The sequence below is a fragment of the Parus major genome, chromosome 1A (genome assembly GCF_001522545.3).
Source record: "Parus major isolate Abel chromosome 1A, Parus_major1.1, whole genome shotgun sequence".
In the NCBI taxonomy this organism is placed as follows: Eukaryota; Metazoa; Chordata; class Aves; order Passeriformes; family Paridae; genus Parus; species Parus major.
Genome location: NC_031773.1, coordinates 22,568,243 through 22,589,691, shown reverse-complemented (window position 1 = coordinate 22,589,691; position 21,449 = coordinate 22,568,243). Strand labels below are relative to the sequence as shown.

At 37.2% G+C, this 21,449-nt stretch overlaps 1 long non-coding RNA gene across 1 annotated transcript; it reads left to right on the top strand.

Moving 5' to 3' along the window:
* Positions 1 to 920: 920 nt before the first annotated feature.
* Positions 921 to 16,134, top strand: LOC117244483. Its single transcript, XR_004497679.1, has 3 exons — positions 921 to 1,061; positions 9,126 to 9,207; positions 15,031 to 16,134. It is a non-coding gene; the product is annotated as an uncharacterized LOC117244483 (long non-coding RNA).
* Positions 16,135 to 21,449: the final 5,315 nt, after the last annotated feature.

The window sequence follows — 21,449 nt, the reverse complement described above, 5'->3', positions numbered from 1 at the left end:
GTTCTCACAGAAATAAGGTAAAATTGATGAACAATACTATTGCTCACCACCTGCTGATGGATGCCTGGCTTGTCCTCAAGCAGAAATCTGAGCCAGCTTCCCCCCCTTTATATATTGAGCATGATGCTTTGTGGTGTGGAATATCCTTTTGTCATGGCCATGCTCCTTCCCAGCTTCTCGTGCAGCTCCTCACTGACAGAGCACAAGAAATGTCCCTGACTTAGAGTAGCTACTACTCAGCAACACCTAAAACATTTGTGTATTATCAACATTATTCTCATACTACATACAAAACATAGCACTGTACCAGATACAAGAGAAGAAAGAAGAGAAGAAAGTTAACCCTATCCCCGCTGAAACCTGCACATCTGATGAGTTTATTTTATTTTAATTACAATGATGCTGAAGTAGATGCATCCTCGGACCTTTAAAGGTCATCTAGTCCCATCAGCCCTGCAATGAGCAGGGATATCTTCAACTAGATCAGTTGCAGATCAGTTGCTCAGAGCCCTGACCTTGAATGTTTCCAAGGATGGGATATCCACCACCTCTCTGGGCAGCCTGTGCCAGTGTTTTACCACTGTCATTTCTTTCTTACATTTGGACTGATGTATGCACATAGATAAACTCAGGAGACTTCAGCTATTTTGGAGCTCACACACTGTTATTACAATATCATTAGAGCTATGTTCAGATTTTCAGAGTCTTCTTTTAAATTTGATTATTTAGCTTATGTGGGAAGACAGATATAGTGCTGAAGGCAATCTTGTCCTTGATAAATTTCAGCTGTGTTAATTACCAAAGAGTGGGAGCAGCCTTGTCCTCACATCTGTGTCCAATAAGGATGGAAGTTATAAAAGAGTGGGTTAGCTGGTTGAGAGCTAGTTGGAGTCTTCTGGCTGTGCTGTGAGGAGGAAGGGTCAGGTGGTTTTATGGGGGACAGAAAGGGTAAGATGTCATACAAGGGAGAGAAAGGAGTTAGCTAGTCCTGCAAAAGGAGAAGAAGGAAAGAAAGAGCCAATGCTGCATGGAGCTGCCCATGGCAAGGTTACAAAGAAAAGGTATGTGAGCTTTTAGGTAACAAAGGGCTGATGCTTGAAGCTGTTCTCAGTGTCAGTTGTCTGTCCTCTGTCAAGCTTAAACTGGATTCACGTTCAAATCCTAATATCACTTTCTATGATTGTAAAGCATAATTCTTTGACTATAAGTGGAGACAGTTTCTCTTTATTGTCTAGTGTGACTCAGTAAACCAAAAGGGAACCACAAAAATTTGTGAAGCCAACAGGAATTCTCTGTATCTGTACTGATAGCTCAAATCTCAACAGCATCTTATGAGAAAATGTGTATTCCCTACTGCAGATTCTGTACCATGTAATGTTTAGCATGGTGCATTACAACTATGAATACAACCTGTATTCTAGAAGCAAAAATAGAGATTAAAGTAATTATGTGAGGCCAATATCAGGTGCATCTCTGAGGAACCAAATGGATCTTATAAATAATCCTGCAATAATGTTTTTCCCATCTAAGATAAGTGCCAGTCTACTACTACGCACCAAAGTGTATTCTGCTTTTAATGGCATGATGCAACGGTAAAAGTATACGTGCCACTAGTTCCTGCAGAAAAGGCTTTAAAGTCCACTGCATACTGCAGCATGGCACCTATATATGATCGGCTGGATGGCAGCCAAGAGGAACTTGGGAAAAAATGGTAGGAAGTGTGCTTTAGAATAGTTCAGTGAAAGTTGTCTCCTTTGTAGGAAGATAAACCTTTTCAATTATGTTGGTAGCTGTAAGAGTTTAACATGGGCCCCAGTGGTGAGATTTTGTTCCAGAGCTTGGTGCAATAGAATAGTTCCTATTTTTAAAAATGTTGTGCTTTCTCCCCCTTCACCTACACTAAGGGCTGGAGTTTTTTCCCAGTTGGAACATTAGCAATTTACATAGCAATAAATGTGAAAAAACCCCTGAGATTTAAATCTCAGTTAGTGCTGATTCTGTAATAAAAGCATAGAAACATTTCTAAAAGGCAATTTCTTCACTTATTTGATTTTCACTTTGGTAACTGCATTGCAGTGATGACTTTACCAATTCTTACATTCATTGTGACTTCATATTCGCTGAAAAAACTTTTTCTCCTGTTGTACTTTTCTTTGTCATTGTTTTTACCTTCTTGTTAGTATTATACGTTGTCTTGACTGGACATTTGTGGTTGGGTTCTTTTCCCCCTTGAATTGACATTGATGAGAGAGAGGCAGTTTTCTCTTGTTCGGACTTGGTTGTTTATTCTTTTATCTTCATTACATGCATACAACGTACAAGGAGCTAGGTGAACTAAGGTAGAAAGGTGCAAAATGGCTAACAAAGATCTTCTTCAAGGTCTTTTATATGTCTGTTAACCCAATTAACAAATGCCAAGTAAATTATTTTTCTTAGTGACCCAATGACCTAACACCTGTGTGCTGCACTGCAGCATTTTTTTATCTAATCACCTAGTACAATCCAAAAACCTCTAGGAGGAGAAAGGACACAAGACAATACCCTAAATCCTTCATCTTGCCTCTTATTTCTTAAACTAGCTTAAACCTTTAACTTTCTCACCCAGCGACTTAAGAAAACTCTAATTTACACACTTGCACTCCTAGTTTTTCTATTTAACTTCAACAGTTGTTTTCATGATGTTATATGAAATTCAGTGCTTTCTTGGATGTCAGAGCCAGGTATCAGAGATAAGGGCACACTCTCTGTGGCTCTGACTCCAACAACACGTAACATTTGACAGTAACCTATGTCCTCTTCAAATTGGCGTAGATGATTGCAATGTTTCCTGTGTTCTTCCCTGTACTAACACCCCTGTGTCATTTACCTTCTTTTGGATGGTATGCCAGTTTTTATTATTGCCTTCTTTGAATTGTTTGCAGTAACTAGATTCTCACAGGGACTGCAAGTTTATGAATTGCTTTTTCAGAAGGGCCATGTGTGATCTACAAAGTTTTGTGTTACCTGAGAATTTATAGCATCTCTGTTGAGAACTGAATCAAGAATTGTAACTTCAGACCAGTAATAACCAATTTGGTTTCATGAAATAGAGCTTTGGTGTAGTGGCTACCAGGATAATTGCATTAAACAGACAATTTGCAATTAGACATCAAAGAGATCAGTGTTGGTGACAGAACAAATGAAGGAGAGTGGGAGACATGATCAGAGTTCCTTTTAAAAATTACGCAAAAGTACAGTGTGATCTGTTTCCATAGCTCAGCACAGTAAACTTGTTGACTAGTCTATTTGTTTAATACATTGCTTGTCGCATTTGATGTGATATGCCAAGTGTTTTCACAATCAGGCTCTCAATTTTTGATATTGGTATAGCCAAGAATATTGTCTTAGGGTCCATTTGTTTCTTCAGAGTCTACCACTCTAGTGTAATCAAAGCCAAACATATACCTAAGCAATATGTTCTATTGCTGTTTGATGTATTTGTCTAGTCTTGTCCAGATTCTGTTCCCACTGTACAAAAGTAAAATCTCAGTGATGTCACTGGTGTGTTGGTGATTGAAACTTGATGGTCCATGTAACATGGTAAAATACAGTTCAAAATCCACTCATTTTTCTAATTTTTGGAACATACATAGGTAAGATATATAGTAACTGAAACATTTTTAGCATTCTTTCCTAAAGAAGAAAAAAAACAACAGCTGTCTTTTCTGTATGTTCTCTTCCTTCCTAGTATTTTTTTAAATTTTTGAACAAGGCTCACATTTCTGAGAAGAACTGAGATCCTGAGCATGTCCAGGTTCTTAAAAATCTGGTTACGACTTGTCCCTAAATAGAGGAGAGCGATCTCCATTACTGAGAAAAAGGCTGACAACTTCTGTCTGGCAGCCCATGGGCAGCTTAAGGCTGGTCTCAATCTACATGAGTCAGTGGGCATGTAATAATGTCATGATGTCTGTGGAAGGTGGCATGGGAAAGGCTGGAGACACACAGAACCATAAGAGACCATGGTTTGATGTACTCACTTCTTAGAGGGATTTTTTTTTCACATTTCTTTCCAGTAACCTCTTTAAATTTGGCTATAATCCTGATTCAGTGACATCTAAGGGCTACAAACTGTGATGGTTGTTGCCAGCTGAATTGCCTTCTGATAAAATGCATAACCTATGAGTCCTCAACGATGGCACTCTGGAGCCCAGCTGAAACATCAGGTCGTCTCCTGAGTTGTGATGGGGCACACAGCATGAGGTCAGCCACTGCCTGCCATAGCTGGAAATAGTCACAGCAGCTGTAGGGTAGCTGATGCAGCTTAATTTCTTGTCTGAGGATATGGCATAGAGATACCAACTCACTGTGAAGTTAATATTTAATTCTCATCTCTCTGGTTGAAGAAAATTCATAGGAGGAGATGCTGTACAAAAGACCAGACCTCAGTCCCAGCATTGGTAGCTTGTGCCCTATAAGCATGGTCCACAGCTAGTCAGTTTGGTAACACTGATACAGGAAGGATAAAAATTCTCCTGAAAATTCAGCTGGTAAAAAACAGTAATCCAGTGAAAAGTTCAGGCTGGGAAAAGTTCATATTTTAGATTTATCATTTTCATAAAAGAAATAACCTGAGGAAATAAAAGAGAAAAAGAGTTGAGAACAGCTATCTTCAGAACTGTTAAAATTTGGAAACAGGAAAAGCAAACACATAAGGAGGAGAAAAATTACCTAGTTTTGTCGTATTTTAATATCTCACTTAGGAAAATTAATTAATCTTGTTGAAGAATGCCTAATTGAGCAGTACACCTTTTAAAACAAAACCTGTGCTCTTTTATGCCTTGGTTTGAAGATATGCCTTGCAGCTAAATCCTCAGTTAATATCCATCACTCTGCAATGACAACTTGATGGGTGGGTACCCATTTATACAGAGCTGCAACTCAGGGTGCAAGTGAAAAATAAGGGAAGAATCTAAGTGCTGGGTTTTGGCTCAATATAAATGTAGCTTGGAGTTTGCAACAACAGTGCTGACAAAGCCTTGAAAATAACTGTGGTAATGGCTCTAAATCAAGAGCTATAATAAATGTCAGGACAAACCTCATTAGTTTCAGGGAATGAGTATAGAAAATAGGAAGAAAAACTCTCTGGTAACAGATTAGAACTATGGGCACAATCTTAGTTCTGGTTTTTTAGTACTTCCCAAGTCTGGAGGGGAACTCTGCAGCAGCTTCTTATATATAACTGTGATATGCTCAGCTGTGAGAGAAAACTCAGGCCACCACCTTCACTATTCCATGAGTTCTCATCTTTAAAATAGTCTGTAAATTATATCAGTGCATGCTCCACACAAAGCCCCCAAAATGGTACAAACATTTAACACTGGAAATGGATTTTCTAATGCAGACGTTGTGAGGCATTCCTTGGAAGTTTCTTCCCCTTGCACAGTTCTGTACCTGTGGGGTAATGCAAGTGATTTTATTTGGCAATGTAGGGACTGCCCAGTGTCTTAGCTCCAAGAAGGAAATAGCTTTGACACAGATTATCTGTGTAATTTTTCTTCTTGATAGCAGTATGCCTTATAATGAAAGTATTTCCAAGCAGAGTTAGGAATAGATTTATATTTTTGGAAAAATACTGTAATACCCTATGGAAACCCTGAAAAAAATTCAAGTTATGAGCATAATTGTTGTACTACTCAGTAGTTAATACTTTATAGGTAGTGGAAAAAGGTTATTTTTACTATTGCTAACTAAATATTGTATTTTCTTCCCAGATTCAATTCAATATTAATAAATTATTATTTTGAATGATCCAACACATTATATATATGTATACATACAAATAAAAATCCTTTCCTAGAAATTGTTTGCAAATAGAAAGAATTCTAAGGCTATCCTGTGCCCTTGCAGTATAAGGGAAGTGGTATCTTCTGAAATTTTTGAGGCTAGCTGAGGTAAGACTTAGATATAAGCACACAGGTACATAGAAGCAATATATCTAAAGGTATTGATTTGTTGGTTTGTTTTTGCAAAACAAATGAACTTAGGATGAACATAGTATTTTGGAAAATGTTCATGTTAGGTCTTGTAGTCAAATAATCACTAATTTAATGAAGCTCAGGGACTTGCGTTTTCTATTTGTAGTACCATCTCTGTTATCTATTGTATATTGAATATGGAAAGAAAATCAGGGTTCTTGCTTTATAGGTAGTGACAAAAGTTCTCCTGAAGGCTGATGTTAAGAGATTTCCAATAATGAATGGCAAGGAAACACAAAACCCCTTACATGTGATATCTGCCAATTCAGATGGCAAAAGAGATGTTTGGGGTTTTTTGCTTCTATTTGTAAACTTCAGAGTAGTGATTAGCTCTGTGCTTCAAAGGCATATTAAAATTAGCAGAGATGTTTATTTCTGCTTATACATATTGGAAAGCCAAATATCACAATCTTTCTCTAAGGTAAAAAATGAAATAGATACTTTTTCCAAGCAAACATTAGTAGCCCCTGTTTAAATTTCATAGTGCTTTCGGTGTTAAGGGTGAGAATATGCATTTTGTGGAGTAATGCATTGCTGAAAGTCATGGTAAGTGTGAACATGAAAATTTTTCTAATTTCTAAACTTTAAAGTTGTAGAACCCTGGCCTTGAAAAAAAGCAGAAATTAAGTATAAGTGATTTGCAAATCACAGCATATAAATTGCACTCCATGAAGAGCTGGATTATGCAAATCTATAAACACCAATATCCAATAAATAATTAAGCTGAGTTCTCACCTGTTCTAGCAGTTTCTTGTTTACATCATATTGGATTTATTTTCAGGGATATAACTGGAACAAAACAAGTCTATGGCATCTCTAATTTAGTTGTTTTTCCTGGTATTAGATCTGTTTCCTCCCTGGTGCCTAATTTCTGTTAGAATAAGAAGGCATGATACATAATGAGGTATTGGATAATAGCTCCTCTGAGCTTTGCTAAAGATTCTAATATTTATTGAAATATGCTTTGTTTTCTAAGTTATGTAAAAGTATCTTAGAAAGTACCTAGCCTCTCTACCACTGCATACTAAATGAGTTTTACCTTGTAGAAGTACCTGTGGAGTCTGTTAATGAATGCATTATTGCTCTAAGCACAATTTAAAAGGAAGATCCAAAAATAGCATCCATCTCCACCTGGAGTGACAGCTTTAATATTCAAGCCCTTTTTCTTCAACCTCACACTATTCTGTTCATGCCACTGTTAATGTATGGGCTTTATATCCTCTGGAAAAGTAACAGCAATGCTTTAAACTGTTTAAGTTTAGGAACACTTACCATATACCATAAAATAAATCATTGGCCTTGTTATTGGAAATGAACTATTGTACATTAGTTGAACAGTATTGTTTCTGGAGCCCTGAAAGACATTTAAAGATATCTTTCCTTAATTTTATGCTTAGTACTTCAAATATAAAATAGCACTGAAAATAAAGTTTTTTATCAATCAAAAGAAATTTATCTTTCCTCTTTGAGGAAGGTTTTATAGTCTTAGGGATACACTTCCTGTCATTTCAATTCCTTCCCTGGGAAATGTGTTTCCAGAAAGATGGTTTAAATGGTGGACAGCAAATATTTTTAAAAAGATATGGACTAATTAGTTCTTTGTCCTAGATATTCAGCTACTGCTCTCTATAGAGTGACATGCTTATAGGCATATTGCTGCATTTATAGTCTGGTGTTAAAAAAAGAGAGCCTTTAAAACAAGAGTTTGGATTATTTAGAAAGATACTTCAATTCATAAAAAATTAGTATTCCTTTAATTTCTTAGGGGAAAACATAAACTGTGTTCCCAGGCTGGGCACTGATGGTTCTAGTCACATGTAGAAAAAGGGCTGTATGCTACAGTGATCTTTGGGTGGTTCTCAGTTGTTCTGAAGTAGAAACTACATTGCTGTATCTTTCTTCTTGCTCTCCCTCTTCTGTGAGAAGTACAGTAGAAAGTTAACAGCCAAACTGAATTTTTCTTATTTTACTTTTGTTTTGCTTTATTTCAGGCCCACGAGGCCTCTCCAAACATGTGTACATTTCCCTTGAGAGGACATTATCTTGCTGAGCAATAGGCACCAGACTTCACTAAACATGTGTAACATTTGCTGAGCAGTAAAGAGCCCTAGAGGGCTCCCAGGAACTGTTGTTTGCTGTCTAACAGAGTAGGCTCATAGGATAAACTAGGATCATATAGTTGCATGCTACGGATACCCTTTCTTAATATTTTTGTTCCTGCATTCACAGATCTTATAGGAACTGGGACTCTCCTTTTGTCAGGATACTACAGAACACTTTGTTTGTGCTGCAGCTCATTAGCAGTGAAAGAAAAAGGGGCAAAGGTACACAACAACACTTGAAGTCAAGTTTGCACATCTAACCATCGCCAGGCTAGTTTGATGCTTAATGCAGTATCTTGCTGGCTAAAGTGCTTTATACAGAACAATTTATGCTTTACATAATAGAAAATATTACAGAATTTTGGTTATGTGGTGAGGGGTTGCAGTAATTCTATTTTTTCCTTCCAGTACATCAGCATTTTGTATAGACTTAAACCCTAAAATGGGCTATTTGGGGCCACTGAAAGTAAGCCCTTAGAATGTCTCCCATCTTGAATACATCCCTGGTTCCCATGAAATATTTACAGATTTCATTGATTCTATTTGGCAATAACAAAGTCCATTAGACTGAATTATTTGCCATCTTTCTTTATTTTTTCAGTCTATCCAGGCAGTTTTTATTAAATAGCATGTTTTTCAAGTTCTTTATCAATCAAACTAAATCAGGATCTGAACTGAACATGCAAATGCAAGTCATGGGGAAAAACGTTCGGTTTGAGCTTGGATCTGAACATATCAATTCAGTTCTTGCTTACAGCTTGAAAAAACAGCCCACTGTCTGAAGTCATGCCCAATTGATCTAGGGCAAGAGGATGAAGCTGCTTCCTTTCCACCCTCTTTCTTCCTTTCTCCTTCTACTGGATAAAGGACTTTATGGTCCTTGATTTGCTCACTCTTACCAACTGGCAAGAAAGATGGATTCAGATATAAGCAAAGTATGTGCTTCAATGGCTGACCTGCTATCTTCCAGCTCTTGGCCTCTACTTAAGCTCTTTCTGAAGTTCAGTTGCAGGATGAAGCAGCCACACCAATTTTCTGGAGTGTCCATGATCAGAACGGATGAAATCAGGATGAGACTTTGCGGTGAGGTATGCATCTTAAAAAAAATCCTCTCATCTTTTGTGAGGTTGCTCAAAGTGAAAGACATACAAAACTGTTCCAGGAATGAGTGTGGATGAGTAATGCTATAGAAGGGAAAGAAGATTTTGGAAATATAGTGGTTTATAATTTCAGGATATTTGAATTATTTTAGGCCTTACAAAGCAAAGCAGTCTTCAAATTATGTAATATATATGTGAACAATATTCCAGAAGAAAAACTGTGTGAAATAAATTCCAAATTTATCACCTAGATCCCTGTAAGTCTCCTGTCAGACAAACAAGGAAATGGATATTACAAAAGACAAATACATTCTTGAATATTCAGTACTGTCTCTATAAGAGCAAATGAAAATTCATTTTATTCTAAGTTAGGAATTCTGCCATCCCTAACAAAGTCACCTATCCCATCCTTTGTTAATAGGGGAAGCACTGGCCCAACACATTTAAATCTCATGTCTTTAGTCCTTTGGACTCTATTGTCAAGGTAAACAGTTGTGTTTACCACAAAGTGAGCTTTCCTGAAACAGGAAAAATGCCCATTGTGATGGGCTGCCTGCCCTGTCTCCCCTGCCTTCCCCTTTTGTATTTCACTTTATAATATTTCTTTTTTTTAAAATTAATTTTATCATTTTTTTCCAAGTTTGAGAGGTGAATAAAAAACAAAATATCAACCAGAGTGTGGGGCTATAACATTATTAATTTAGATCAGTCTTTTTTAAAGTATTTGACACTCAACACTGTCTTACTTTTCTGATAGTGTACATAGATTCTCGAGTATATAGGATAGGAGGCCAGATATTTGGGTACTTGTAACAGGCAGTTGTGCTACAGGAACTCAGGTTCATTGTTTTTCATTCATGGAATGCCCTTAGTGTTAGCTTTTAATTTAGAAAATAGTTAATGTATTACTTTTAAGTAAAATGTATCATTTGAACCTCCACATGTTAATTCAATATACCTGTGGATGAGGTTTTGACATTACAGTATAAGAGCTGTGCTGAACTTGAGGGCTTGTGGAGCACAGATATTTTCAAAGTTTAACCTGATTTGTGTATAGTGAGTGTCTGCCAGCACTTGACTGGTGGAGCTTTTAAGCAGCACTGCAATTTTGTGCTTGTTTACTATTACCCCAGAGAGCCCTTGCTTCTGTGCTTCCTACTCTTCAGCATGTTTTCTCTCTTTAATATGACCTGCCAAGTTTTCCTTTTTCTACTTTGCTTTTACCATTTCTTGTGATTAAATTTTTGTGTTTTCCTTATAGAGTGGTCCTTGTTCCTCCCTAATTTCTGTGTCTTGCAACATATGGCAGGAATAGCTCAATCCAATACTCATAGGGATCTGTTTTTCTTTGAAATGTCCTTGGAAATTTTACCCTGTAAGTCCAAGAAAGCTCACTTGTGTTCTGTATTTTAGCTGCCAGTTCCATTGAGATGTCTAAAGTACTATAGAGTATCTCAAATAGCACTAAATGCCTCTCTTTCAGGAACTGAATTGTACTTGCTATTTCTTTTTCATCTTGCTGTGATTTCACCACTGTATTCTCCTCCTCTCCTAATCTTTCCCAATTTTTCCATCTTCTACAGTCCCAGCTTAAATTGTCTCATCCTCTTCCTCAAAGCACTCCTCCTAGCAGAAGTGTATCCCTCAGGAGACCTCATCTTGGACTTCTGCTAACAGTATTTGTGCCAAGAATCATTATCTCAAACTTCTTCCTTTCTCAGACATTCCCTCAGTAATCATCATAGCTGTGTGCTCCCTTCAAACTTGTCTCCATGAAACTGGAGACAAATATAGGACGCAGAAGATTAAGATTTTGTTCAAAGTACAGAGGAAGCTGAGATTTTAAAAGAAATGTAGCGTATGGAAAAACATGGGGATGCTAAGTGAAAGAGTAATCTTTAATTACACAGCCATGCCCACTTGATAATTCTCTTTTGAAGTATGACTGGAAAAAAGATTCTTCAAGGAAATTCAGACAAGGAGCCTGAAATAGCAGAGCTGCTGGGGAATAGGAAGCAGACCAACCGGTTGTTTGCTTTAGGAAGGAATAGACCAGAATGAAAGACAATCAAGATGGATACTGAGAACAGCAAACCAAAAACACATTGTACCTCCTCTCCTCCAGGGATTAACTGCCCTTGGCTGATAAGGAAAAAGAAGCCTGTAAACGCTCTAGGCCTAAATGTACACTGCACTTCTCTACACTTTGGGAGCACTGAACAATCAATGAAATCTGCTAAATGCAGCTGTTGTCCATATTTAGCATACATAAGGGGGTAATTCATACAAGTAGAGGTATGGTTTCCACAGTGCTTAATGAATGAATGAACTGCTAGTAATGTGATGTTTCAGTCTAAAAAAACCCCAAACATATTTTGCAGTATGCAACTCTGCTGTTAATAGGAACAAGATCATCTTCATGAAGAAAAGATTATGCATTTACTACCTTTTCCAACATTTCTTTCTTACAATGATGCTTTTGTAATTTTCCATTTAGGTCAGTGCAACACTTCTGGGTAATCAAGGGAGGTGTTGAGGAGGCAATTTTAGCACAGACATTTGCTAAATGTCTAAATAATAATGTCTTATTGCTAATAATAATGTCTTATTGCTAAATAAATAAAATTTATTTCCCCCACTATTTGGGGGAAATAAATTTTAATTTCATGGTTTTAATTGCAAGACTGGGTATGCCAGATATATAAAGAATGTAAACCAGAAGGAAATACCTTGGCTGTCTTAGTGTATCCATGGAAAGTATACAAACGGAACACTTATGTGCCTTCATGTTACATCCTGTCTTAAGCAGTTTTCCAACAACTTTTGTTAGCAATTTTTAAGAAGCTTTACCTGCAACATAAGAACAGAGTTGTTAGCTCATGGCTGGGCCTTGTAATGAGTTTGCTCAAGACTCACTTGTACTATGTCACAAACTCATAGGTCAGAGCAGAGACTCCAGTGCATTATTGCAACCAAAGCTGAAGATAATGCTGTGAGTAGCTGTACCGAGTATGGTGCAAAAATTACTCATTTTTGGAAGTAAAAGGCACCTTGATTGCTTGGCCACAGTGTTCAACTGCATCTGAATCCAACTTGCCTGCACAACTGAATGTTCTTTTTATTTGCAGTGACTAAATTAGCAGTCTGTGCATTAAATTTTAAAACTTTATTCCCAGGATAAATTTTATAACTGCTATGTTTGTTATGTGTTTTTACAGTGTGAAATACACGAGTCAACTAATAGCATATTTCTTAATCTCTATTAGCCTGTTCTAAATCCTGCAAGGTATGAACTTTGTCATCATTAAAAATGTAATTATTTTTCAGAATGTCATCATTATATAATAAAGAGAAATTTTTACTTGACTATGAAAGAAAAATGAAGATACTAGGCGTAATCCTGCAAATTTTAAAACAACACTTATTATTCTGCTTGGCAACATGCTTCCAGCAGATAATTTTGCATTGCACGCATGTAAATAATTCTCTTCTAACTCATTCTTATGACCTTGTATCCCCTGTTCATACCCATAATAAGAGGAACAAGAAGTTAGGCTTTGCAAACTGTTTCAGTTACTTTTAAATCCTAATGCACATCAAAACTCACAAAAAGTTCCCACTAACTTCAACATCATGTGACTTCATTCTGGTGGCCTTATACTTTAGGTAATTACTTTTCTTAGCTGGGCTTGTTAGATAGAATAAGGGCTTATATGTTCTGAGCTGGGCTGTCTTCTGTGGATCAGCTGTGGTGTTGATGCTCTGTATTAGCACAGTGGTTGGCATTGGTGAATGGATGCCCAAGCACAGAGCTGCCATTGGCTTTGCACCAGTGGTGGACTAATTCTATGCAGAAATTGTTAAACAGAAACAATAAGAAAGTTGTCTGATAATAATGGAAAGTTTCCGTTTGTGATTAGTAGGAAGAAAATATGGAAAACTGACTTGAAACATTTTGCTGTCTAAATTATATCTCTAAAAATTTTGTATGCTTATGTCCCTCATGATTCTTCTGGCAGGCAGCTCATTTAAAAACATTTGAGACTTTTAAATACTTAGTTTATGCCAGCACTTCAGACAGCAACCATAAGTAATTATGTTCACATACATGGATGAAGGCAATTGCCAGTCCTATTAGTGTCAGACAGCGATGCAGGTTTGAAAGTAAATGGCACTTCAGTTCATCTCATTTATGCCACTGACAAACTGAGAAGTTAATGGCTCCTGGGAAGTATTATGAGATCTACTAATTGAGAGCTCTACCATGCTTTGGGTAATATTATTATTACTGTTGTTAGCATTAATTATCGTAGTAAAAACCATAACAGCAGCCAGTCAGGAGGAATGGCAGTATGTACCTAAGCAGGGAGTCTGTTGGATCCCTCTCCAGAATGCCTGTGCTCATGCTTAATAAGAAACAATTTATTGCAAATGTCTTGTGGTTTGCAGGTGTTCTAACTCTGAAAGCATCAGATTCCAGTTTTATAGAGATGACCCTCAAACCTCTATTTTGTCTCTTCCAATTCCTCCAGTGCATCTGAGATATTTCAAAGAATAGTAAGAAAAAGGCAGTTGATATGAGAAATGTACTACTACTGCTAGCTAATTGAGGTACTCAAAAAACAAGACTGAGCCTGCTGACCTAAAGGAGGCAGAACTGATGTTCAGGTTCTGAACAACACATGGAAAAGAAAGAAAAAAATGTTGCTAGAAAACATTTTTTTATGTGGGGAGTAATAGGTTCTCTATCCATCATGGTAGGGAAAGTATTTCTGGAAGGAAGAGGGAGCTCTCAGTTTTGGGTTGTGGTAAGATCTCTAGATGAAACTTTTAACCAACCAGATGTGGATATCTTATGTTCTTACTAGCTCTGTGCTCCCAGACTTTTATCTATACCTTTACTTCCTGGCTGAGGGGAGGCAGAAGGTAGTGTGGATCTCATAATTTGTCATGGAATTAGGAGAATTTTAGCTAGGAATAGATTACAGGTGTGAATGTGTTTGCATGTTTCTGTCTGCATGTGGAACTCAGATGTGGTTTAGTGGACTTGGCAGAGTTAGGTTAACAGTTGGATTTGATGGTCTTAGAAGTCTTTTCCTACCTAAAAGATTTAATGATTCTACAATCTGTTTTTGTTGTATTCCTGACAGGAATCTTTTGGTACAGTGTCTGTACTCACTTTCCAGGTGAGTTTCCATTAGGCACAAAAACAAACAGGAGGAGAGATCTTGCTTTAATATCAGTGTGTGGAGATGGATACCTGCTGAGTGTGCCTGGAATTTTTCTGGCACCCTGCATGGAAAGGAGTGTAACAGTTGACACCAGGAATGGTGCACTAGGATTAGCTGGAAAACTTTGGATCCTTCTCACCAACTCATGTTACTGATTTTGGCCCAAGAGTATTTGTATTATTAAAGACCAGTGAGTTGTGCAGTTCCTAGCTTTTGTTGGCTGGTATCACTGAGGTTACTTCTGAAATACTGAAGGCAACTTCACTATGTGTTTCTTGCATGCCTTTCCAACTGCGGCCTCCTCTTGACTTTCTCCTTTAGAGAATCCCTGTCTTCATACCATCCTCTTCCTCAAGTCTGGGGAATCTCTCTGGCCCCTCACCCCCAGCTGCAAACCCCAGGGACATGATGTTTGACTCTCTGTGGCCACATTTCTCTTTTGACTGTCTTGTTCCCCATGTCCATTGCTTCTTGTCCTCGCCTTATATCCTTCTCAGCCTGCTCCCTCTTGTCTTTCCACCGTGCATCCCCTGTCAGCCCTGTATGTGCCACTGTGTAATTACACTGTTTCTCCTGCTAGGAGAGGATGTTCCTGAGATGATGGTCCTAGTGTTGGTCTTCATCTTACTGTCTGCCATGAATGCAGGAGTCTGTACCATGATTTGGGAAGATATTCAGAGCAATGGCTGGAGGCTGTGACAGCTGCAGTCCTTTCTATGGAGCATGCTGTGGTGGTTATGGAACATGCAGCTGGCAGAGGCTTGTGGGGTGAGATGCACAATATGAATAACCTGTTTACTATGTGGCACATGTGATGAAAGGCTGAGTGGACGTGACTCCTGCACTGCAAAGGCTCAAGCCCTTTTCTGTGTGTGTGCCACTAGAGCATGCCAATGTTTCCTTGGACAGGTATACCTGTGCAGGTTTTATTGCTACAGACACAAATAGCTTTTGTGAGTACCTAAGGATGCTGAAAGCAGGCAAGAGACACAGTGCCTGTGTGAAACTAATTCACTCTGGCCTGCGAAAGCATAAGGAGAAATCTAAACAGTCCTTGGAGAAGGACAACAACCTTTTGCAGGCATTGTTTAGGATCCTTGTTTTTTACTTGCAAGAAACAGTCAAGGGGTGGTGTTCCACTTAACCAATGATGATGTGTAAGTTTAATGACCGATGAGTTTTACCTCTTGGACCTTGTCAGACCTGTCTATGAGAGATGATTGAGAATAATAAACTTGCTCTCTTGGACAACCCAGCAAGAGAGTCAGTGTTGTACTTTCTGCTGTTCCTAATATAGTGCGACAAGTACCCAGTTTCCTGTCTCATGTTTTTTCAGCTATAGCCACAAAAAATGAGATTTAGCTGGTCATTCCCTGCATTTTTGACACTGATCAGACATAACTTTCAAAAGTTATTGTTTAACGAAGAAATAAAAATACACATTAAACAGAATGGAGCACCTTCCCTCACCCAGTTGGTAATAAATCAGTGTACACTCCAGATAACATTGCTGACTGACACAGTATTTGACATCTCAGACCACTGTTTTTGCCAGAATAATTGTCACATTTTATTCTTGCCATGTGCAGTACAATGCCAGTATGACTCATTGCAGTTTTTCTTTGAACATTTTTGAACAGTGTTTAGAAAGTATCAGATGGCCATATTTTCCCCAGAAGTGATAGTGCATATAAATTGTAAAATGATTTTATAATTTCTGCTAGAGGTGAGGAATATGATCTCTTTAGACGCTGGAGGAATTTTGTCAGCATTAATTAAGGAGATTTTAATTGGATTTTTAGGAATTACTTCAAGCTATAAGAAAAATGTAATTTCCTGATTAAATTTTGCATAATTAAGTTATATTTTGCAGATCTTTGTAACCTACAACTTTTTACTTGTAAGCCAAAAGCATGGAGGAATTGTACAAATCAGAAGCTGAATTTGCTGTGGAAATGCTCTTACTAGTTTTGAATGTCTAGGAGCCTGAAAGTACTGTACCAAATGTAAAGTCTAATCCTAAATGTATTCTGTTGTGTGCCAAAAGTCATTATGCTGCTTTGGGGAATATATTAATCAATTCTGAAGAGCTAGTCAAGAGAAATAAAATGGCAAAAGGATTATTAATGTAACATGAAGACAATGTAATTCAGTATACACAGCACAAAGAAGAATTAACTTTATTATACTTGCATATAGTAATTCAATCAAAAGTAATTTTAGTGACATTTTGAGAGGTACAAATAAATGCAAGAACTGAAATTTCTGTGGGTGTCAAATAGAAGTTAACCACATCAAGACCCTTTTTTTTTTTTTTAAAGATTCCCACAATCTTATGGACAAATTGCTATCAGGAAGCAATATAAGATGGGAAAAGCTGAATGGGTGTAGCAGTAGGTAACATAACCATTTCTCCTGCATCACTCCATATGACCCTGGTTTTGTGGATGTACAGCCTATATACCCATCTGTCCCCCCAAGTAAGACTGAAGTTTTCTCTATCTTTGGGACATTATATACTGTATCTATCATTGTGGTAATTTGAAGATGCATATCTGGAAGCCCTGAGTATTTCATTTTCATATTGTATCTGGCAGATCCTTGTGGTAAGTTCAGTTTGACTGCACTATTTTTGGAAGGACTCAGCAGCGGTTGTTCTCTGAAGCTGTTCATCCTGAGTGCTGCCTCTGAAGTAGGATGGTGTCCTTGGCTGCTAGCAGGAAGTAAAACCTTCCCTCCCAAGTAGTACAAGAACCAGAACTGTATTTGTACTTGAAATAATAACTTAGAATTTCATTTAAGTAGTCATTTACATAACCTGTTCACACTGTAACCCTCTCTGTAGCCTTCCCCCTGGCCCAGGCTGGCATTGATGATATCCGAGGATCCTTGGCTCTACTTTGCATGGGCCAGATGCATAACCCTGGCTCACATTGCTAAAGAAATTGCCTTATGGGGAGAGCCAGCTATGAGAAGTCTACAGAAAGATAAGGAATGTGAAATTGCAATCAGATGTAGGGTTGTTGAGGCAGAGATTGAGAAGAAAATAAAAGCCATTTTGAAAAGATATAAAATCTCAGAGGAAAAGAATACTGCAAAGTTTTATGCTATTCTTGGGTCAATAAACAGTTCTTTTTTAGTTTAAACAAGGTATGTGCTTGCAGGGTCTCTGCATGTGGCTAAAGGTGTTGGTTGGCCTGAATGGGAGTGCTAACACTTAGGAGCTGTGACTTTTGCTGATAGTCTGGGTACCTCAAACCCTTCGTCCCATGAATCACTTCCAAAATATTTCCATTGGTAGGCACTCTTACTATTAATCTTGGAACTTGGCACTGACATCAAGCAATATTGTTACTCTTTCTCATTTGAACACCTGAAATTTTTAGGGAGCAAATGGATTATGAGTAGATGGATTACTAAAAGCAAGAACTGTATAAAGAAGAGTGAGTATTCTTTGTTGTGTGCAAGTTTGTTTTGTTAGATTTGGTGAGCATTTGCTAGTGAAAAGTCTATCACATTATTTTTGAAAACATTTGCCCAGTCTGGGCTCATGCAGGCTAACATTTGCTTGAGACTAAGAGTGCAGCCTCTGGAGTTGACACAGAAGTTTGGAATAACTTTGATTGTATCAGTCTCTTCCATTCCTTGCAGAATGAATAGTAGTAGTCCTTATGAATTCTATCAGGGCATCTGTAAACTGATATGATTGCTGTAACTCAGTCCAGAAGTTTCAAGTCATATCTATCTCTGATTTTTTTCCAAGCATGAAAAATTCCTATGAGGAATCCATAAATATGATATGAAAAAAAGTTATATTTACTCCAGATCTTTACTAATATAGAATTGTGTTTTTTGTGGAAATGCTTAGATTTCTTTGCTGAATTCTGAGTTTATAACAGTAGTGGTGATAAAAAGGGGATTTAACTTCTAAGGGAATAGCATATGTGACTTAATTAGCCCAGACATCTATTAATCAAAGTGAAGCATCAAAATTAAAGATTTTCACATAGCGAACTTAAAGTGAGCTAGGTCACCATTTCTGCAGTGAAATGCCACCTTTGGTGAATAAGTATATCAGTGTAATATTGTGACACAGGTGTAATGATGTCAGCATTTCTTTACTTGGAGGGTGTAAAAGCAAAGAGTTTGTGTGTACCCATTGAGAGAATTGGGAACATCTATCACCTTCACTGACAGATTTGTTTCTATTTCTATCCATTCCACTAAACTGTGTATGTTGAAATATGATATTTTCCCAGATGTGCAACAGATGTTTTAAAACATCAACTAGAATTTTATAAATTGTACAGATCAATTCTAAGTCATGTTAGAAGTACTATTACTGCAGTACTAAAAATGATTTATATGTCCAGGAGTAAATAATTAATAGAACAGTTGATACACAAGGAAGATTACACTGGTTAAAGGTACATGAGAGACAATACCAAACAAAACTTTTCCTGTAGACTTTGTGTTGAGCACCTTTGAAGGCTCTCAGGGTTAAATTGGTTCTTGGTTTAGCTCTTAATTTTCAATTATATCTACTTGTCTTCTAACAAGTCGCCTCCGTTGAGTAGACATGAAAGCTACATCATTAAATTGAAAATATTGGGAGCCAGCTGAGTTCGTGCCTGGCACAGGATTTATTCCCCTTTCAGAAATATGACTTTATTTTGTTGTAATTCCACCTACAAGGCAGGGTTTGTATAGTCTAACTTGAGAATGTACACAAAAATACCTCAGCTAAAAGGAGTATTAAAGTGTAACTAGTGTAAAGCATTGATGCAAATCTGTTTCTAGCCTGTTTCCTCCACTCTTATCTCAAACTCATTCATGTTACTGGAATTCACTACAGGAAGAGTCTACTCTTGAGACAAACTAATTGCCATAGTTTTTCTTCTCTATTTCTGTCACATCAACATATGTAAGAGTCTCACTGAAAAGCTTTCTGTTCTGTGGAATGTTAGATAGAGGGCAGACGTAGTGCTGTCTTTAGTACTCAAGCTGTCTTTTATTGATTGGCTTTGGAACAAAGTGTTCCATCATGGTTACAGAAAAGACAGGACAGCTCATTGACAACATAAGTTGTTGAGCTGCTCTCCTCAGGAGGCAGCTGTAATAGGTCTTGTTTGCTCAACCAAGTGTTTAACTTGTGCAGAAGTTATTATTCAGGTGGTGAAATTTGTAAGCAATACTTCTCTGCTCATTTAAAAGTTGTGAATAATTAAAATAAGTTTAGATAGTGGACAAAGCTAGCAGGTATATGGTGCTCAATACAAATTCTGTCTGCATCCTAGCTGTAAAAAGGAAATAATTTTTGGGATACATCCAATCATAATCTAAAGCTTGTGATAAGTTTTACCTATAATACTTTTACTTCAGACAGTTGTAACACAGGAATTAAGAATTTCTTTTTGGGAAATAAGGTTTGGACATATTTTTACCAGTGAAAGTGATTGATGATTTAATGAGCAATTTTCAGCAAAATACCTGTCCTATGAAATAAAAAGCAAAGTTAATCTGACCTGTTTTGTCTGCCTTCATTCACCATAATTTAAACAGTTAAAAAGAGTTATTAAAAGTAGCTCAAATAACAAAGATGTGGACTGGACAGTCCTATTCCACCCACCCCCCCTTTTTTTCTGTCATTCAAATGTTATTCAAAATGGACATATCTCTGAGGAGAAAAGTTTTCCCTTAAGTGTTTGGTAATACTACATACCAAGAAATCCACCATATAAAAACATAGCATCATGCATATCAGTGAATGGCCTGTCAGACAAACTGTTCTTGGTTATAAGACAGATTACATTATGCATTGTACATATGTTCCCTATGCATCAGTTGTCTCTCAGCACTTACAGCAGCAGCAATGGCTTCTTTGTCTTTGTGCAGAATGAGTCCATTTTCTAAGGCTTAACTTCATCCCTCCCAAAATAAGCGGTTGCTTATGATGTGAATGGCTTCTCATGTCAAAAGATCTGTCAGGCTCTTTGATATATGCTGGTGGCCTCATACAACAGTGTATGTAACCTTCTGATAGCTTGATTCCACACTGTACCTTTTATGGATAAAACCAAATGGAATTTTGTAGCTTCAATCTATCACATCTGTCCTCCATTAAAAGTGCTCAATTAAATTAGTGGCTATTTTCCAGTTAATGAGAGATGAGAAGAGAGTTAAAGATGGCCTGTTTGTTTTATCATGACATTCATAGACAGTGGATCAGTACACCTTCAATGTAGAAAAAGAATGTCATTCTCTTTCCTGTGGTCCTTTGCTTGGAAATTTAACAACCAGTTCAACGGGAGAGGCAGAAATCTTCATGCAGTGCAGTAGTTCACTATGTAATTGAAAAATGTCATACTATGCAGACATAAGGGGAAGAAGGTATTGTTGCCAAAATAATTTTAGTTCTAATATTCTTTAGCTATTCCATGCCTGATTTTACCTTCCTCACTCCAGTCTGTTCAAAGGATCAACATACTTCTTTAACCCATTACTTTAAAAATTGTTTCTTCTATGTGTGAAATTTCTATATTTCTGGGTTTATAATGGAGTATTATTGGAAAGTGAGCAACCTCTCCAACCTTTATTATTCGTTTAGCCTCACTGGATTCTTCCTGGAGTTGATGGAATGAAGTGGTCTCCTGAATCTAAAAGTAATATCTCTGAGTACTGTCAATATATCCATGTAATTTCATTAAAATATTTTTAATATTTGTGTCTTTGTCAGTTTCTTTTAACTTGAATGTGTGGGTATAAAATTCAAGTCAGGAATTAAGTGAAAATAAGCTTGGTTTTTGAGCACAGAGGCAGTAATGAAACATTGAAGTATTTTATTTAAGATTAAATGATGTGATATAGCTGTGTGGGTATCAAAATGGCAAAAATGCTGATACACACGTTCTAAATAAATTTTCTTGCAATTTCAGAATAATCTTTAAGAATATATTTGGTTAACTCATTTCAGCATGTTTGTAACTCTAATTGTTCCTT